Here is an 18,297-nt window from a genome sequence, read left to right as displayed (position 1 = left end):
CATCTAATCTTTTTTTTCCCTGCACGGGCCCTTTAAATTTGCTGCATGGCCGCACAGGCACCATATTTCTTCCAGTGGGACAGCTGGTGCGCGACCACGCGCTTTAGCGGGAACATCGCCCATAATACATATACATTCTTAAAAAACTGCATAACAATTGGAAGCTGTGATGAGAAATGGATTCTTGCCGCTGATCCCTAATCAATAGCCCCTGCTGATTGCTAATTGGAAGTTCTACCCAAGCACTTCACTGCATCTTCCACCAGACCAGGACTAGTGAACATTATCTAAGGCAGCTTCTTCCTGCTACTCATTGTGATTGAGCCTCTTTTTCATTATAAACAAGGTCCAAATATGCAGTAAACACTCTGTCCTCCAAAATCCAAAGGCCATTAACGGCATTGTTGCGCTCCAGACGTGACACGTCCACCTGCCAACGCATTGCAGTGCTGAGCCTGCCGTAGTTCATGGGGTCGTCTCATTTAAACACTTATATATGATGAGGAAGTGTAACTTCCGTGTAAAATGGGAGTATTAGGTGTTAACCGTGGGTCGGTGGTCACACTCTGGCCTCTAAGTCAGAAGGTTGTGGGTTCAAGCTCCACTGCAGGCACTTGAGCACAAAATCCAGGCTGACACTTCAGTGCAGTACTGAGGGAGTGCTGCACTGTCAGAGGTACTGTGTTTTGGATGAGACGTTAAACCGAGGCCCCATCTGCCCTCTCAGGTGGACGCAAAAGATTCCATGGCACCATTTCGAAGAAGAGCAGGGGAGTTCTTCCTGAGCAACATTTATCCCTCCTCCAACATCACCAAAACAGATGATCTGGTCATTATCACACTGCTGTTTGTGGGATCTTGCTGTGCACAAATTGACTGCTGCCTTTCCTACATTACAATAGTGACTACACTTCAAAAGTACGTCATTGGCTGAAAAGCGCTTTGGGATGTCCTGAGGTTGTGAAAGGTGCTACATAAATGCAAATTGTTCTTTCTTTCGCAGCTTTCAACACGGTCCAATGAAACAAAGATGCATTACATAAGATTATTTAAGCCTTTTATGAATGGTTAAAACTATTTGGGCTGGATTTTCTCGATGGAGACGTGTTTGAGGCGGGACTGCTGCTTGCCTGGTTTCAGTCCCGCCTCCATCAGCCTCTGGCCAACCAGCAGGATCTTCCCCTGATTGACCTTGTTAAGCCCGCCCGGCGGGCTCAGCAGGACAATTAGGTGGAAGTCCGTGACAGAGCACGTCAACGTATGACGTGTCTTCTGTCAAGAATTTTTGAAAGAAGAAATGTCATCATTTGACAGCTCTGTGAGGCTGTCAAACACTGACATTCTGTGTAGTTTGATGAGTCCTTGGCCCAGAAATTGGGTTGGGGCGCCAAAGTGGCGCAAAAGTCGCCTGAGCGCAGGATTTAGCACAGCGTTCGAGGCTTCAGCGATCGTCCGATATTCAGTTTCATTGCCCCTCGAGGGACACGGGGCGAGGCTCAAGGCGCTCCGCGTCCCTCTTAGGGCGCTGAAACTGAATATTGCAGCGCAACGTGCCGCAGCGCCACACGTTGTGGCACAGCACGCTGCGGTACTGCAGGCCTTCCTCCCACTGTTCAGGGGGAGGGGCCTGCACCAGCACGAACCCTGATCGTGAGTGCCGGCAAAAGAGCCCGGCACCAAGTAGAAGTGCCGGGCTCTCAGGAAACAGCCGGCAATGCCGCAGGTGGCGGGGGGGGGGGCGCGTTAGGAGGCCAGGGACGGAGGTGCTGGCAGGCGGCCGCCGAAAAAGGCGGCCGCCCCGCACCTCCACCTTAACTTGCGCCGCTGCCGGCACAGTAAGGCCCCGTGAACCGGGCGCGGGTAGCGAACGGCGCAACTGCGGCGTTCGCTACCAAATATCGCGAATGGGGCGCTGCGCACACCGATGACGTCATCGGTGGCGGCGCAGCGCAAAAGACTAACGCCACCATTATCGCCCCAACTCAATATCGCGGGAGGCACAGCCAGTGGCGCTACAGCCACTGCCTGCCTCTTTAGGCGCTAACAAGTGGCGCTACTTACCCAATTTCTCCCCCCTTGTGTTCAGGACTCATCAAACCTTTCTACTTTGTAGAAATCAGATGGCTGTTGGTTCGGAGGATCCAACAGCCAGTCTGTGATCTCTACAATGGAGATGTCGGGACTTCGGCTCCACAGTGGCTGAAGGCTGTAGGCAGAAACAAAGGTAAGTTAACATTTTCTAACACTTTACACTCACCTCACATACTTACCTCTCCACACTTGCACCCATCACTCACTTCTATGTTGCACTTTCTGACCCCTCCGACCTTCGCAGACCTCCTACTCAGCTTCTACACCCTGGCGGGGCTCCCCGAGGTCGAGAAGCCCGCACTTGTGAACAAAAAATGGGGATAATCCTATTTTCTGCCTGTTAACTTTTTACAACTTTTCCGGCAGTCCCGCCTCCTCGGGGCTGAGATAATCCAACTCATACTGTTTCATGAACATGTGGATCCCGAATTCACTCGCTGTTTCCAAAGTTGTAGCAATGTTAAAATGGTACAATATCATTTTGTGGGCAGGAAATGGAGATGAGACCTGCTTACACCAGAATTATTCCCCATCTTTCCACTGGTGTAATTTCCTGCCAGTTGTGGAGCTTTAGATAGATGTAAATAATAAGGGATGGTATAGGGTGGCTGAAATCCTGCGATTTGCACTGCCATTGGATTTAGTGTAATGTACGTTTAGTTATATCAGTGAAAACACTGGAGAGGTACCACCAATGCTGCCTCCGCAAGATCCTGCAAATCCATTGGCAGGATAGGCGCACCAACGTCAGTGTTCTTGCGCAGGCCAACATCCCCAGCATCGAAGATTTGACCACATTCAATCAGCTCCGATGGACGGGTCACATTGCCCGCATGCCCGATACGAGACTCCCAAAACAAGCGCTCTACTCGGAGCTCCGGCACGGCAAGAGAGCCCCAGGTGGGCAGAGGAAATGCTTCAAGGACACCCTCAAAGCCTCCTTGAAAAAGTGCAACATCCCCACCGACACCTGGGAATCCCTGGCCCAAGGCCGCACAAAGTGGAGGAGAAGCATTCGGGAAGGCGCCGAACACCTCGAGTCTCTGCGCCGGTAGCAAGCGGAAGCCAAGCGCAGGCAGCGCAAGGAGCGCACATCAACCCAAGCACCCCACACACCCGCCCCTTCAACCACCGTCTGCCCCACCTGTGACAGAGGCTGTAGGTCACGCATTGGACTCGTCAGTCACCTGAGAACTCATTTTTAATGTGGAAGCAAGTCATCCTCGGTTCCGAGGGACTGCCTAAGAAGAAGAAGATATCAGTGAAAAGTGACTCATTCTGCTCACCTTATGTTATTTTGGAAGTGGAACGATGCACTGGTTTTAAAGTGACACTGTCTTCATCAAAGGGTATTTGGTAAATGCTTCTTATTTGCAGAGACAAAGAGAACCATCCATCATTTTCACCATGTCGACATGAAACGCAAACAACACGGTGATGTGTTTTGACATGCCTTATGTTATTCTCTTGTCATGTGCAATCACAAGAGGCTAGCGACTCAATTATTTTATGATGAAGAGAGTGCTTTAAAACAAAGCTAAGTTGGCACATTGTGTCCCAAAATACTATGCAGTTCAAATATGAAGTTCTATGCCTGCAATATTCCTACTTGGTGTCAGCCATGGCTCAATGGCAACACTCTCGCCTCTGAGTCAGAAACTTTTGATTTCAAGACCCATTCCAGAGACTTGAGCACGTAATCCAGGCTGGCGCTCCAGTGCCATACTGAGATGTGCTGCATCGTTAATCCCAAGGCCCCATCCGCCCTCTCAGGTGGACATAAAAGATCCCATGGCACTATTTTCAAGAACAGCAGGGGAGTTCTCCCCAGAGTCCTGGGGCCAATATTTATCCCTCAACCAGCATCACTAAAAAGATTATCTGGTCAATATCTCATTGCTGTTTGTGGGAGCTTGCTGTGCGCAAACTATATAGAATGACAGCACAGAAACAGGCTGACATGAATCAGTCATTCATGAAAGAAAGACTTATGAAATAATACTGAGCGGCCTACGGGTGGCGCTGTCCAGGGAGAGTATAAATACTCGGGCACGGGCCCAGCTTGCGCAGGACATTCTTAACAGGAACTAGTGAAGGACACAACTAGGCCTCCATCTTGTAAAACAGTTGATTAAAGCTTTGATTAACGCTTAGACCGAGTGCCTAGTAGTTTTCTTACATCACAGGCCATTCAGCCCAACAGATCTATGCTCGCACAAGCCTCGTCTCACCTTACTTCATCTCACCCAATCAACATATCCTTCTCCCTCATGTATTTATCTAGCTTCCCCTTAAATGCATCTCTGCTATTTGCCTCCACCACACCATGTGGCAGCAAGTTCCACATTCTCACCACTCTCTGGGTAAAGAAGTTGCTCCTAAATTCCTTTATTAGATTTATAAGTGACTATGTTATATTCATGGCATATAGTGTTGGACACCACACAAGTGGAACCATCTTCTCTACGTCTACCCTATTGAACCCCCTCATAATTTTAAAGACCTCTATCAGGTCACCTCTCAGTCTTCTTTTTTCTAGAGCAAAGAGTCCCAACCTGCTCAGGCTTTCCCGATAGTTGTGCACCCTCAGGGTTGGTATCGCCCTTGTAAATTTGTTTTGCACTTTCTCCAGTGCTTCTATATCCTTTATGTAATATGGAGATCAGAAATGTGCATAGTACTTTAAATGTAGTCTAACCAAGGTTCTATATAAGTTTAACATAGCTTTTGAATTCTATTCCTCTAGAAATAAACTCCAGTGCTTTGCACTTTATATAGGAATTTGTTAACTTACATTGTTATTTTTAATGATTTGTGAATCTGTATCCCTAGATCCCTTTGCACCTCTACTCCATTTAGATTCTTATTTTCCAAGGAGTAGGTGGCATCTTTATTCCTCCTACCAAAATGTACCACACACACTTATCTATATTGAAATTTAATTTGTCATTTACATGTCTATTCTGCAAGTTTTTTAATGTCTTCTTGTATTTTGTCATCATCTTCCTTGGTAGTAACTATACCCCCCAATTTGGTGTCAACAAGCTGTCGCATTTCCTACATGACAACAGTGACTACACTTCAAAAGTCCTTCATTGGCTGTGCAGTGCTGTGAGATGTCCTTTCCCACATTAGAACAGTGACTCCACTTCAAAAATACTTCATTGGCTGTAAAGTGCTTTGAGACGTCCGGTGGTTGTGAAAGGCGCTATATAAATGCAAGTCTTTCTTTTTCCTTAAGGTTTGTAAGGTGCTATATAAATGCAAGTTCTTTCTTTCTTGAACTCAACCAGACCACTAAGGTGGTGCACTGAGCACACGTAAAGGAGTGAAAAGAAAAGAAAAACAAGTTATTCTGGGCATTTCAATTGCCTGGTTACTGAATGGCACTGATCAATGCTAATCATCATCCCATCTATTTTAGTCAGGCAATGGCACATAGCACGAGAAATATAGCTGGCTTAAATGTGAGGATAAGCAATCTTGATGAATCAGTCAGTAATTGTACCACACGGTGTGCGACTGAGGCGCGGAGACCGGAAGGCTCCTTGTTCGATCTGTGATCTATGTTGAGTTCATTGATCTCAGTCAAAGCAATAGTTGAAGTGCAACAATTGACCTCAGTATCCCTGGGCCTCAGGAGGGGAAAATATCAGACATAGTTCCCATCCTGATTGCTATCCGGCCGGCCCTCTTTGAGAGGGTGCATGTGTGAATGAAGGAGTTAGCTGTGACACCTCCCAGTGTCAAGTACTCTGCTCACCCTCAGTCTTTAGGCTCTTATATAAAGATGCACTGATACTAAACGGACAGATACCAGAAGGGTGCTGGTCGCACTATCTTCAGGAAAGAAGGGCAGAAAATGAAGGGGAAAAAAAGACTAAATAAATAACTGGACGTAGCAATTAAATCAATAGAAAATCCAGCTGTATCCATTAAAAGAAAATGCACCCAGCAGACAGCGTCCAGCTGAGTCAAACTCAGATTCAGCATGGGGCCTTGCTTTTTTACAGGCTTTGTGAACACAGTTGTAGTTTCTTCACTTTTTTAATATATCTTTCATGCTTCAGGTACAATGGCTGCTGTGAAAAGCCACATTCCTGCTGAATCTTAGCTTTGCATAAATTTAAATGGAAGAGATACTAAAATAGGAATCATTAACAATAGCTGTTATGCTTTGCTAAATAGAATGGAGTTACGTGGAACCTGCAGCACTTTACCGTATTTCCCATTTACTGGCACGAGAGCATTATTTATGCACATCAATCTTCGGCATTTGCCACCACATGTCCTCATTCGTAGATGAAAATCAGTGCGAGCAAGCCTCCTCCCCCTCCAAAATACCACCCTGTGCTTCTCCCCTCTCCTTCTGCCCACCCACCCTAAAGTGCCGCACTGCAGTTCTTACCTTCTGTTAATTCATAAGAGATTGAACACCACTGAGCACTGTGCGCAGGAGTTCTTGCAGGATCTGGAACACCCACCCTTCTTGCGATATCTTAAAGATAACACCAGACTACATGGCCGAGTAACCTGTAAGGTGGAGAATGATCGTACTCACAAGGAAATTATGATGAGGACGTGAATTTGGTCCACCTTAATAACTCCATCCGTTGGTGTTAGCTGTGGCTCAGTGGCAGCACTCTTGCCCCAGAGTCAGAAGGTTTAAGACCCACTCCAGAGACTTGAGCACCTAATCGAAACTGACACTTCAGCGCAGCACGGAGGGTGTACTGCATTGTCAGAGGTGCCATCTTTAAGGCGAGAAGTTAAACCCGAGACCCCGTTTGTCCTCTTAGGTGGACGTAACAGATCACATGGCACTCTTTGGAAGAGCAGGGTAGTTATCCCCGGTGTCCTGGACAATATTTATCCCTCAACCAACATTACCAGAACAGATTATCTGGTCATTATCACATTGCTGTTTGTGGGAGCTTGCTGTGCGCAGATTGGCTGCTGCGTTTCCTACATTACAACAGAGACGACACTTCAAAAGTACTTCATTGGTTGTAAAGCAATTTGAGGTCATGAAAGGCACTGTATATTTGCAAGTCTTTCTTTTCTTTCATTGTAGCAGCAGTTGTTTCTTAAATGCGCCTAATGCCTAAATATCTCCCTGGTTCCCTGGGCTCTAGGCAAATTAATTGAAAGGGCTAAAGAACGGAGCTGAACATCTTTTTCTTGCACTGCATGACTGCAAATTATTCTTTGTGTTTATTGAATTCCCTGAATTTCTCTCTGCCTTTGTGACACTCCCTTCAAACCTATCCACACACGTGGTATATGCAAAAGCCCACACAGTGCTAGGAGTACTTTAGAAAGGGATGTACATTGCCCAGATTATAAAATTGCGTTAACACAAAGACTTCTTTCAGCATCATTTGGTGGAACATTCAGGTCTTGCATATCTCCTCTGGTGTCTATTGCCAGCTGAGAGAACAAGCGAGCAGGATATAAGTTAATTTAAAACCAGCGCTGCTTTCTGCCTTAGATGTTACCTACAAAGCAGCTGATCTTTAGCTGCAAGTGCCATAAAGGCATCTGCTTTAAAATAGTTTCCCTCGTTGGGGCGGTGCCTGTAAATTGCATTGAGAATCTACAACTAACATTCGCATGAGGTTATAAAATTGAGCAGTCTCACTCATCAGTGTATGGAATTCTGTTTCAACAATAATTATTGCATGTCCAAATTTTTGTTCAACAACACAAGCTAGGAGTCAAAATTAGAAAGTAAGCAAAATTTGGGACTCAAGACCTTGTGATCTGACAGTGCTGAAACAGTGAATGTTGAGATTTCATAGTATTTCACAAGAACAACCATCATTACTAGTTTAATATGATTTGCACATGCTGGGGTAGATCTTGACCTGTGCAATAGTGTAAAATGGGTGATAGGAACATAAGAACATAAGAAATAGGAGCAGGAGTAGGCCATACGGCCCCTCGAGCCTGCTCTGCCATTCTATAAGATCATGGCTGAATTTCTACATCAACTCCACTTTTCTGCCCCATCCTCATATCGCTTGATTCCCTGAGAGCACAAAAATCTATCGATCTCCGTCTTGAATATACTCATCGACTGAGCATCCACGACCACTGGGGTAGAGAATTCCATAGATTCACAACCCTCTGAGTGGAGAAATTTATCCTCATCTCTCTCCTAAATGGCCGACTCCTTATCCGAAGACTATAACCCCCTAGTCCTAGACTCTCCAGCCAGGGGAAACAACCTCTCAGCATTTACCCTGTATCGCCCTCTAAGAATTTTATACGTTTCAATGAGATCACCTCTCATTCTTCTAATCAGCAAATCAGCAGCCCGCTTTACATCTGTCCCAATTTTTACTTTCAAATCTTGGGAGAGATGTAACATGGGCAGCCAATTCGCTATCATACATTTTACACTATTGCAAAAATAAAACAAGTTGTATTTATATAGCGCCTTTAACAAGACCACTCAGCTCCCGACCTCGTTACAGCCTTGGTCCAAACATGGACAAAGGAGCTGAATTCCAGAGGTGAGGGGAGAGTGACTGCCCTTGACATCAAGGCAGCATTTGACCGAGAGTGGCTTCAAGGAGCCCTAGTAAAACTGAAGTCAAAGGGAATCGGGGGGAATACTCTCCATTGGCTGGAGTCATACCTAGCACAAAGGAAGATGGTTGTGGTTGTTCGAGGTCAATCATCACAGCCCCAGGACATCGCGGCAGGAGCTCCTCAGGGCAGTGTCCTAGGCCCAACCATCTTCAGCTGCTTCATCAATGACCTTCCCTCCAACATAAGGTCAGAAATGGGGATGTTCGCTGATGCCTGCACAGTGTTCAGTGCCATTCACAACTCCTCAGATAATGAAGGAGTCCATGCCCACATGCAACAAGACATGGACGACGTTCGGGCATGGGCTGATAAGTGGCAGGTAACATTCGCGCCACACAAGTGCCAGGCAATGACTATCTCCAACAAGCGAGAGTCTAACCACCACCCCTTGACATTCAACAGCATTACCATTGCTGAATCCCCCACCATCAACATCCTGGGGGTCACCATTGACCAGAAACTTAACTGGACCAGCCACATAAATACTGTAGCAACAAGAGCAGGTCAGAGGCTGGGTATTCTGTGGCGAGTGTCTCACCTCCTGACTCCCCAAAGCCTTTCCACCATCTACAAGGCACAAGTAAGATGTGTGAGGGAATACTCTCCACTTGCCTGGATGAGTGCAGCTCCAACAACAGTCAAAAAGCTCGACACCATCCAGGACAAAGCAGCCTTCTTGATTGGCACCCCATCCACCACCTTAAACATTCACTCCCTCCACCACCGGCGTACCGTGGCTGCAGTGTGTACCATCTACAAGATGCACTGCAGCAACTCGCCAAGACTTCTTCGGCAGCACCTCCCAAGCCCACAACCTCTTCCACCTAGAAGGACAAGGGCAGCAGGTGCATGGGAACACCACCACCTCCAAGTTCCTCTCCAAGTCACGCACCATCCTGACTTGGAAATATATCGCTGGTTCTTCATCGTCGCTGGGTCAAAATCCTGGAACTCCCTACCTAACAGCACTGTGGGAGTACCTTCACCACACGGACTGCAGCGGTTCAAGAAGGCGGCTAACCAACACCTTCTCAAGGGCAATTAGGGATGAACAATAAATGCTGGCCTTGCTAGTGACACTCACATCCTATGAATGAATAAAAAATAGTAAAATGTCCCAACGTGTTTTACAGGAGCGTTATCAAAAAAATTTGACACCGAGCCACAAATGGCAGAAGAGGTAGGTTTTAAGGAACATCTTAAAGGAGGAAAGAGAGGTAAAGAGGGAAAGAGGTTTAAGGAGGGCATTCCAGGGTTCAGGGCCTAGGCAGCTAAAGGCACAGCCGCCAATGGTGGAGTGATTAAAATCGGGAATGCTCAAGAGGCCGGAATTGGAGGAGCGCAGATATCTTGGAGAGTTGTAGGGCTGGAGGAGATTACATAGATAGGGAGTGGCGAGGCCACAAAGGGACTTGAAAACAAGGATGAGAATTTTAAAATTGAGGCGGGGCTTAACCAGGAGCCAATGTAGGTCAATGAGCACAGGGATGATGGGTGAACGGGACTTGGTGCGAGTTAGGACATGGGCAGCCGAGTTTTGGATGACCTCAAGTTTACGGAGGGTAGAGCTTGGGAGTTACTAGATCATTTGAATTGGAATTGTGCTTAAAAGGGCTACTGTGCTATTTTAATGCAATTTCTTAATTTGACTTTCTGGATAATTTTGAATTTTTGGGAACAAAAACGACTTTGAATTATCAGGAGAAGCTGTATTTGCAGAATGTGACTGTGTTGCTGGGGCACATAGTGGCCATAAACCAACTTCAGATTCATTCATTTTGAAATCATTCATCTTGAAATCATTCATCATACAAGGACAGGAGAATTTAGAGCATTTGTCGTGACACAGAACAAAATAACATAAATACAGTCGCACTCAGGGCTACCTGGGGCTTAACAACTCATGTCAACTTTGGGCTTCATGACGTACCACACAAACAGGCCATGTCTAAGCGCCTTACTTCACAATATGGGGTCACTTCTGTAGATTAATAAATTAGAATCACTTAAAAATACAGAAATTGCCCCATGTCACAACAATTCTGTGATAAAGGCAATACTGGGCAGGTGGCCAAAATATCTTCAATGTATCCTACAGTAGCCCAATCACAACATGGGTCATTTGCACCTTTATAACTCATGCATCTTATAGTCAGATTGTCGCAGAATATTTTCTGTATCCCTTAGCTGTCCACCATATTTCCAGCATCTTTTATACGAACCTTTTGAAGACAAACAAGCCTGGATTTTCTGATTGGGTTAACCTGATTTCTCGGTATTACAGAGCAGAGATCCAGAGTTCCAGGTCTCCACCTAGTTACACCTCATGCCTATTTCTAATGCATAAAATGCTGAAGGCAGGAAACACTCACCTGAAACAGATGAGAGCTTTGTTTACATATCAAAATATGGGCAGAGACATCTTGCACACCACTTCCTGACATTTGCGCTTGCAGGATGTCCATTTATAACTATGCTCATTGAAAATGGGCGTCAAGGGTTGCTAGTTAATAATGGTAAGTATAAGGAAGTTCATTGAAAGGATACGGTAATGTTAAGGTAAGTGGATTTCAGTCATTCCTTGACCGTTCTTGTTCATTTTATTTCTGCTGCTGGTTAGGTTCCCAGTAGCCTTTCTGCCCATTGTCTGTCAGCATCACCATTACTGCCGCGGAACCCGCCTCTCTGATCCTTTTGGAGGAAGAGTAATGGAGAGATCCCGTACTGATCCGGCACACCAGAGGTGTTCTGCGCCATCCGCTGGTACATGCACACCCACATCTACAGAAAAAGGTGCACATACCTCACTTGGCCAGAGGATTAATGCATGCAGGCACTCTTATTTCCAAAGGAAACTGAGCTGGCGGACCCAATGCCACAAATTAAGTATATAAATGCCTGACCAACAGGAATGAAGGATATTTCCTCGAGAGAAAAAAAGCTCCAATAGAATCTGTTATGTTTTCAGTGGTACTGCATGAAAGAAGGCCTTCCAACGAAAGCGATCAACAGCTGGGATAACCTGATTAGCTGTATTCACCAAGATGCCACCAACCATATGTGCAGTCATTGTTGCACCTGCCTGGTAATAACTGTGGGGAACTGCCTTTACTGGGTCAGCAAACAGTGAAACATGGAGCTGTGCCGTTAGGGTTACCTGCAGCTACCATGCACCATAGGCCTGGCAACACAAGTGACAGTACCAGTCGGCTGCAATCTGAAACCCGCTTTCATCTCCTTCCAGGCATCATCTTGCAATGCTGATCTACAGGGATCGTGCTGTCATGTAGCCATAAGGGTCACCCTCAATGCAACCAATTCATTTAAGACCATCTACACATCAGCAGTCGTCAAACAGGGGCTAAGTGCTGGGCTGCATCATCACTTGACTGCAGTCTTGTGCCTGCATGTTGGATTTCCATTCCCTTCATCTTTGCCTGCCACCTCTTCTCTTTCAAAGGCCGCTAATGGGTTGAAATGCTTTCTGAGTCTTTCCTAAGGCCATAAGAAATGTTGTTCCCCTATTCCAACATCTCCCATTAATCATCTACATCCCTTTAAATTTCACCTACATGCGGTTTTCCACTTTCACCACTGCTGTGCTCCTTGCATGTGTCCAAACCTGCACCAAAGCTCTGTATAATTATGATAGTCACCATGGAAAAATGGAGTTCACACTAGACTTTGGGTCCAACCATTTGGGCATAAACTGCACCTATATTGGAAAATCGACACTACGGTGTCCTTTGCACTTTCTCTGTGACTTCTGTCATGTATAATTTGGAGAATTATTTTCTTAACACAGAACTGTAGGGGATATCAGAAAGTAGAATTTGTGAAACACAGCAAGCGTTGGTTACTGAATTTCCTAGTAATTGTTTCTTGATAAAGTTAATGCCACAATCATTTCTCGGTCAGTATGAATGCCCACCTGCATCAAAGGCATGGAGTATACTGGCAGCTGCTATTAGACCCAAAAACTGAATAAAACCACCCCACCAAGTTAACGGTATATAATCATTTTAAATAGCTGATACCACTGAGTGATTTCAAGGTGACAGCAAAACTAAGACAGCATCTATACTCCTCCATTAGATATAAAAACAGCAAATGTTGGACCTACACAAGAAGTCAGTCAGCATCTGAAAGAGGAAGACTGATTAACTTTCAGCTTCTGCCGGAAGGTCTTCCCAAAACACAAACCTACTTTTTCTCTTACAGATTCTGAGCGACGAGCTGCATATTTCCAGCATTTGCTGTTTTTATTCCAAATTTCCCGCGGTTGTGGGATTTGTTTTTATCTCTTCCGTTAACTTATTTCCTCACTCCCAGGAATCAATTATACAAAGATGCTGAATATTTTCAAATCCTTTCCTATATTGCACTACAAAAAATAATATTTTGGCCCTGAACTGCATATTCTGCCTGTTGATAGACAGCAGCTAATAGAAGCAAATTGCAATAGTAGGAGATCTTCGTGTGCATATTGAATCGACTGTACTGCACATTTTTCTAATTCTACTTCAGGAATTGAAGTACTGGAAAGTTGCAGAAGGACATTTTTTCACAGATGTCATGTGCAAGAAGGGCAGTCAGGGTGTTGAGTTCTCAGAGACTTTCCAAATAAATTAAAATAATCGCAATCGGAGGTTTTAATGGATCTTTTTCTTCTCGGTGAATCTCCCGCCTCTGGATCTTTGTAATACAGTCCAACATTTCTATTTTCGTTGCCATTTTTAGAACATACCTAGCTGGGGGCGGCAGTAAAAAAAAAAATGTTCTTCAATATGATTTGAGAGGCAAAGTTGATCCTGACAGGGAAAACCATAAAAATATTCCCAAACACAGGGGGAAACCCGTGTTGCAAGATTGCTTCTCGCTTCTGTGATCAAACCTCAGTGATCTCTGATAGATTATCATCAGCAGAGAAATCAAGAAAATCCGGCAAACGGGAGGCCCTTTAAATTCTGAAATGAATGCAAAACGGTGCCTCGCCACCAGCAGCCTGTTCGCAGGTTTGACACCAGTAGAGAGAATGTGCATCTGCTGTGGGGAGGAGTGGGGAAGGGGAGTGAGAATCACACAGACATACAGTCTAATTGCTAGGTCCCCCCACCTCCTGAACAATTAAACTGTCAGGAAATTCTGCGGTGTTCCTTTTTGTGTGAGCTTCGGAGGCATCAGGCAAATGAAACCCGATACCTGTGTTCATGTGCCCATAAAACACAAATACCAGCATCCACGCATTATTCGGCAGACGAGGCAGTCAAACAAGTCGCTTGGCTTTGCCGAAAGGAATTCAACTTTTAGAGCCAGATAATAGGGATCAAGGCTAGTCAATTCAACGTTCGCAATCTCTGAGACATCTCTGTAATATTCGACACTACTTAAAAATAAAAATGAAAATCAATATTTCTGCAGAGTGGAAAGGACAGAATAGAAGCGCTATTACCAATACCTCATAAACCACTGCCTTCAAGACTCCTAATGTTCACCAGTAAAATTCAATAAAATTCTCCAATTATCTGACAATCTATCATTCTTCTTCCATTTACACACTCTTTCACTCCTTATCTATTCATTTCGCTGCTTGTCAACCTATTTAAGGCAATCAGCGTAACCATTAAAATGAAGACTGTATTAGTCACAGAAAAAATATTGGCCTTCCTGAAAATTATACATCATATCTTCAAAGCTGTCACTTCTCAGTGAAAGCCTTGGCTCTCTATCCGAGCTGTTTCACAGATTTCTACGGGATGGGTGTTTGACAATCGCAAACGAATGCTGCACAGAATAGTGTCCACTGTGGACAATATACAGAGAATGAAGGAAACACACTTACCCTGACAGCTTTGCGATCTTCACAAAGCTAAACACATCCATGCATGCAGGAAGCTCTTCTGCCCTCACTTCAGCTCCATACTGTGCCTTTATTCAATTAGATTCGGGCTACAGAAAGGAATGTCTTCCTTTTCACTTGCTCTGAGATTCATGGGTCTATCCACTCCAGGTTCAGGCAGCATTGGCTCTCCCTGCAAGGCACTGTGCCACAGAATCAGTGTTCAAGATTCCCCCACCGCCACCCCTCCAACACCACCCTGCTACCATTGGCCCTTCGGAGCCACTCTCACTCAAATTTCATCCCAGTGCAATAATGAGCAGGAGCCGTGCAGGCAGGCAGCAGCTCCGAAGAGAGACGTAAATCACTGCTGGTGGGTGTTCTGTGTTCCTCGGCCGGCAGAAAACAAATGCTTCTCTTTGCCTTCTCTCCTGCTCCAATCACAGCCAGCACTGTATGACAAGTGAAACAAAGAATTTGGGGAGGGGGTGGGTGTGTGTGGGGGGGGGGGGGGGGGGGAGACAGTGGGCGCAAATTATGAAAATAAGCAAATGAGAGCAACGACAATGCTTCAGCAATAAAGGGCTCGCTTTTGGCAGATGCACTGTCATTCTGTTTACTACTGGTTTCCAGCATGTTAAATAAAACATAACATTGTGGTTTTAAGTTCTTCCCTCACTTCAGCGGCTGTTTCCCGCCTGCACCTAATGACAATTACGATACCTTTTCCCACCATATCTAACCCTGTGAGTCGTTATGGCAACTGAATATAAATGGGAACTAACACAGCTCGGAGTAGTTCCCTGGGAACATACTTCAACCCTCACAAACAGTTTTCATTGACAGATTCATATAAGTTTAAAAAAGAAGCATTGCAAAAACAAAAAGGTAAAAACACAGTAGCAAAGATAAATCACCTTAATTTAATTTACCAGCAGTTTTTGTTTATAAATCTGGATATTTTCCCCTATGACTAATTATCAGGGAAACAATGCAATTCTTGACAACACAAAGGGTACACAGTACACCATAAAGTATCAAATCTTTGCTCACTTTAAACGGTAGCAGATTTTAATTGCTTTAAATTACATAGTTTTATGTATATTTGTATATGCAAATTCAAATCCCTTTTGAACTTTAAAAGAAAAGTTAATTAGAGAATGGCCGGTCACTGTCAAAACCAACTTTATGTTTCATCACTTATTCCTTCTGATACCTGTCCAAGTTTGTAGCACATGTCTTAGGACTGATATAAAGTACATCAAATATTTTGTTGGATGTGAAGGACTGTCAGGTTCCTGCAAAAATGCAAAGTATGGGATAAGAAAGAAAGACTTGCATTTATATTGCGCCTTTCACGACCACTGGATGCGCTTTACAGCCAATGAAGTACGTTTTTTGACGTGTAGTCACTGCTGTAATGTGGCAGCCAATTTGCTCACAGCAAGGTCCCACAAACAGCAATGTGATAATGACCAGATAATCTGTTTTTGTTATGTTGATTGAGGGATAAATGTTGTCTAGGACACCAGGGATAACTCCCCTGCTCTTCTTCGAAATAGTGCCATGGGATCTTTTACATCCACCTGAGAGAGCAGACGGGGTTTAATGTCTCATCCGAAAGATGGCACCTCCAACAGTGCAGCACTCCCTCAGCACTGCACTGGAGTGTCAGCCTAGCTTTATGTGCTCAAGTCCCTGGAGTGGGACATGAACCCACAACCTTCTAACTCACAGGCGAGTGTGCTACCCACTGAGCCACAGCTACCACTGATAAGGTGTAGATAGTTAGAGAGAATGCAAATGGATAGGTTCATGTTCGCAGTTGGAGGATAGCCATGTGGGGATGGTATATTGTTTTCCCGTTGGAGGAAATTCATTGTAGAATGGGGTTGTCAGAGAGAACACATCACTGTAACCAGAGTTATCCCAAGCATGCAGCGTAAAATCCCTTCCTCAACTGTACGCCTCTCTGTACACACAGTCAGGAACCCAAGCCCCTCACTTCTAGCCCCCTTTTGAATCAGTCAATGATCAACAACTAGCTGAGTATTGTTCCGCAGGATTGCAGGCAAGACTGCCAATATTGGAAAAGTAAATGGGGGTCATCTTAAGTGATCCCGCCTGGCCACCCAATTTAACTTTCAATTGATCTGACCATGTCAGTGTCCCGCCGGGTGGATTAGGTTAAAATTCACCAGATTGTCTGCAGTGAGCCGTATACCTGAAGCAGTGCCTTGTGCCAGAAACTTCAATATCATTATGAGCAAGAAGCTGTGCCTACCACAAGGAACAGCCGGTCTGTGCTTTAATCTGCATTTGCTGTTCTGTTACACTGATATAACTACTCTGAGTCATTGATGTTGTTCAGCTATAATTGGATCAACTGAATTATAATTACAGGATGAAGTGCTTTCAGGCAGTCACCCATTAGAAGTCACCTGGAGGCCTGTTTCCAGTTGTGTGGTGAATGTAGAAACTTCATAACTTATTGGGATCATTGTGATCCAGTAGTTCATTGGTCAGATCGTCCTTTCACTGAAATCAAGAATACATGTCAATATAGGATACCCCACTGTTGTGCCAATAGAAATGAAATTGCTCAGAGAAGTGTGAGTTTGCTTCAGCATAACAAGAAAAGAGATAACTCAACATGGTTGGTGATGTAAGAAAACTACTAGGCACTTGGCCTAAGCATTAAACAAAGCTTTAATCAACTGTTTTACAGCATGGAGGTCTAGTTGCGTCGTTCACTAGTTCCTGTTAAGAATGTCCTGCGCAAGCTGGGCCCGTGCCCGAGTATTTATACACTCCCTGGACAGCGCTGCTCAGTATTATTGGGTGGAGGTAAGGAATAATAAGGGGAAAAAAACACTAGTGGGCGTAGTCTATAGGCCTCCGAACAGTGGCAACTCTGTTGGACGGAGTATCAATCAGGAAATAGTTGAGGCTTGTAATAAGGGAACATCTATAATTATGGGGGATTTTAACTATCATATTAATTGGACAAATCAAATTGGGCAGGGCTGCCTTGAGGATGAGTTCATTGAGTGTATTAGGGATGGGTTTCTTGAGCAGTATGTAACTGAACCGACCAGGGGGCAAGCAACCTTAGATCTGGTCCTGCGTAACGAGACGGGATTAATTAAAAATGTTCTAGTAAAGGATCCCCTTGGAATGAGTGACCATAACATGGTTGAATTCCATATTCAATTAGAGGGTGAGAAGGTTGGATCTCAAACAAGCATGCTAAGCTTGAATAAAGGAGACTATGAAGGTATGAGAGCGGAATTGAGTTGAGTGGATTGGGAAAATAGATTAAAGGGTAAGACGATACATGATCAGTGGTGTACATTTAAGGAGTTATTTTACAACTTCCAAAAAATATATATTCCACTGAGAAGAAAAGGGTGCAAAAGAAAAGACAGACATCCGTGGCTAAGTAAAGAAATTAAGGATAGTATTTGACTTAAAACAAGGGCATATAAGGTAGCCAAATCTAGTGGGAGGATAGAGGATTGGGAAAACTTTAAAAGACAGCAAAACATAACAAAAAGATTGATTAAGAAAGGGAAGATAGATTATGAAAGTAAATTAGCAAAAAATATAAAAACAGATAGTAAGAGTTTTTATAGTTATATAAAAAGAAAAAGGGTGGCTAAAGTAAATGTTGGTCCCTTAGAGGATGAGACCGGGAAATTAATGGTGGGAAATATGGAGATGGCAAAAACACTGAATGAATATTTTACATCAGTCTTTACAGTAGAAGA

The sequence above is a fragment of the Somniosus microcephalus genome, chromosome 14, assembly GCF_052327205.1.
Source record: "Somniosus microcephalus isolate GS21.2 chromosome 14, FLI_Smic_1.0, whole genome shotgun sequence".
In the NCBI taxonomy this organism is placed as follows: Eukaryota; Metazoa; Chordata; class Chondrichthyes; order Squaliformes; family Somniosidae; genus Somniosus; species Somniosus microcephalus.
Note: the sequence above shows the minus strand (reverse complement) of the source record.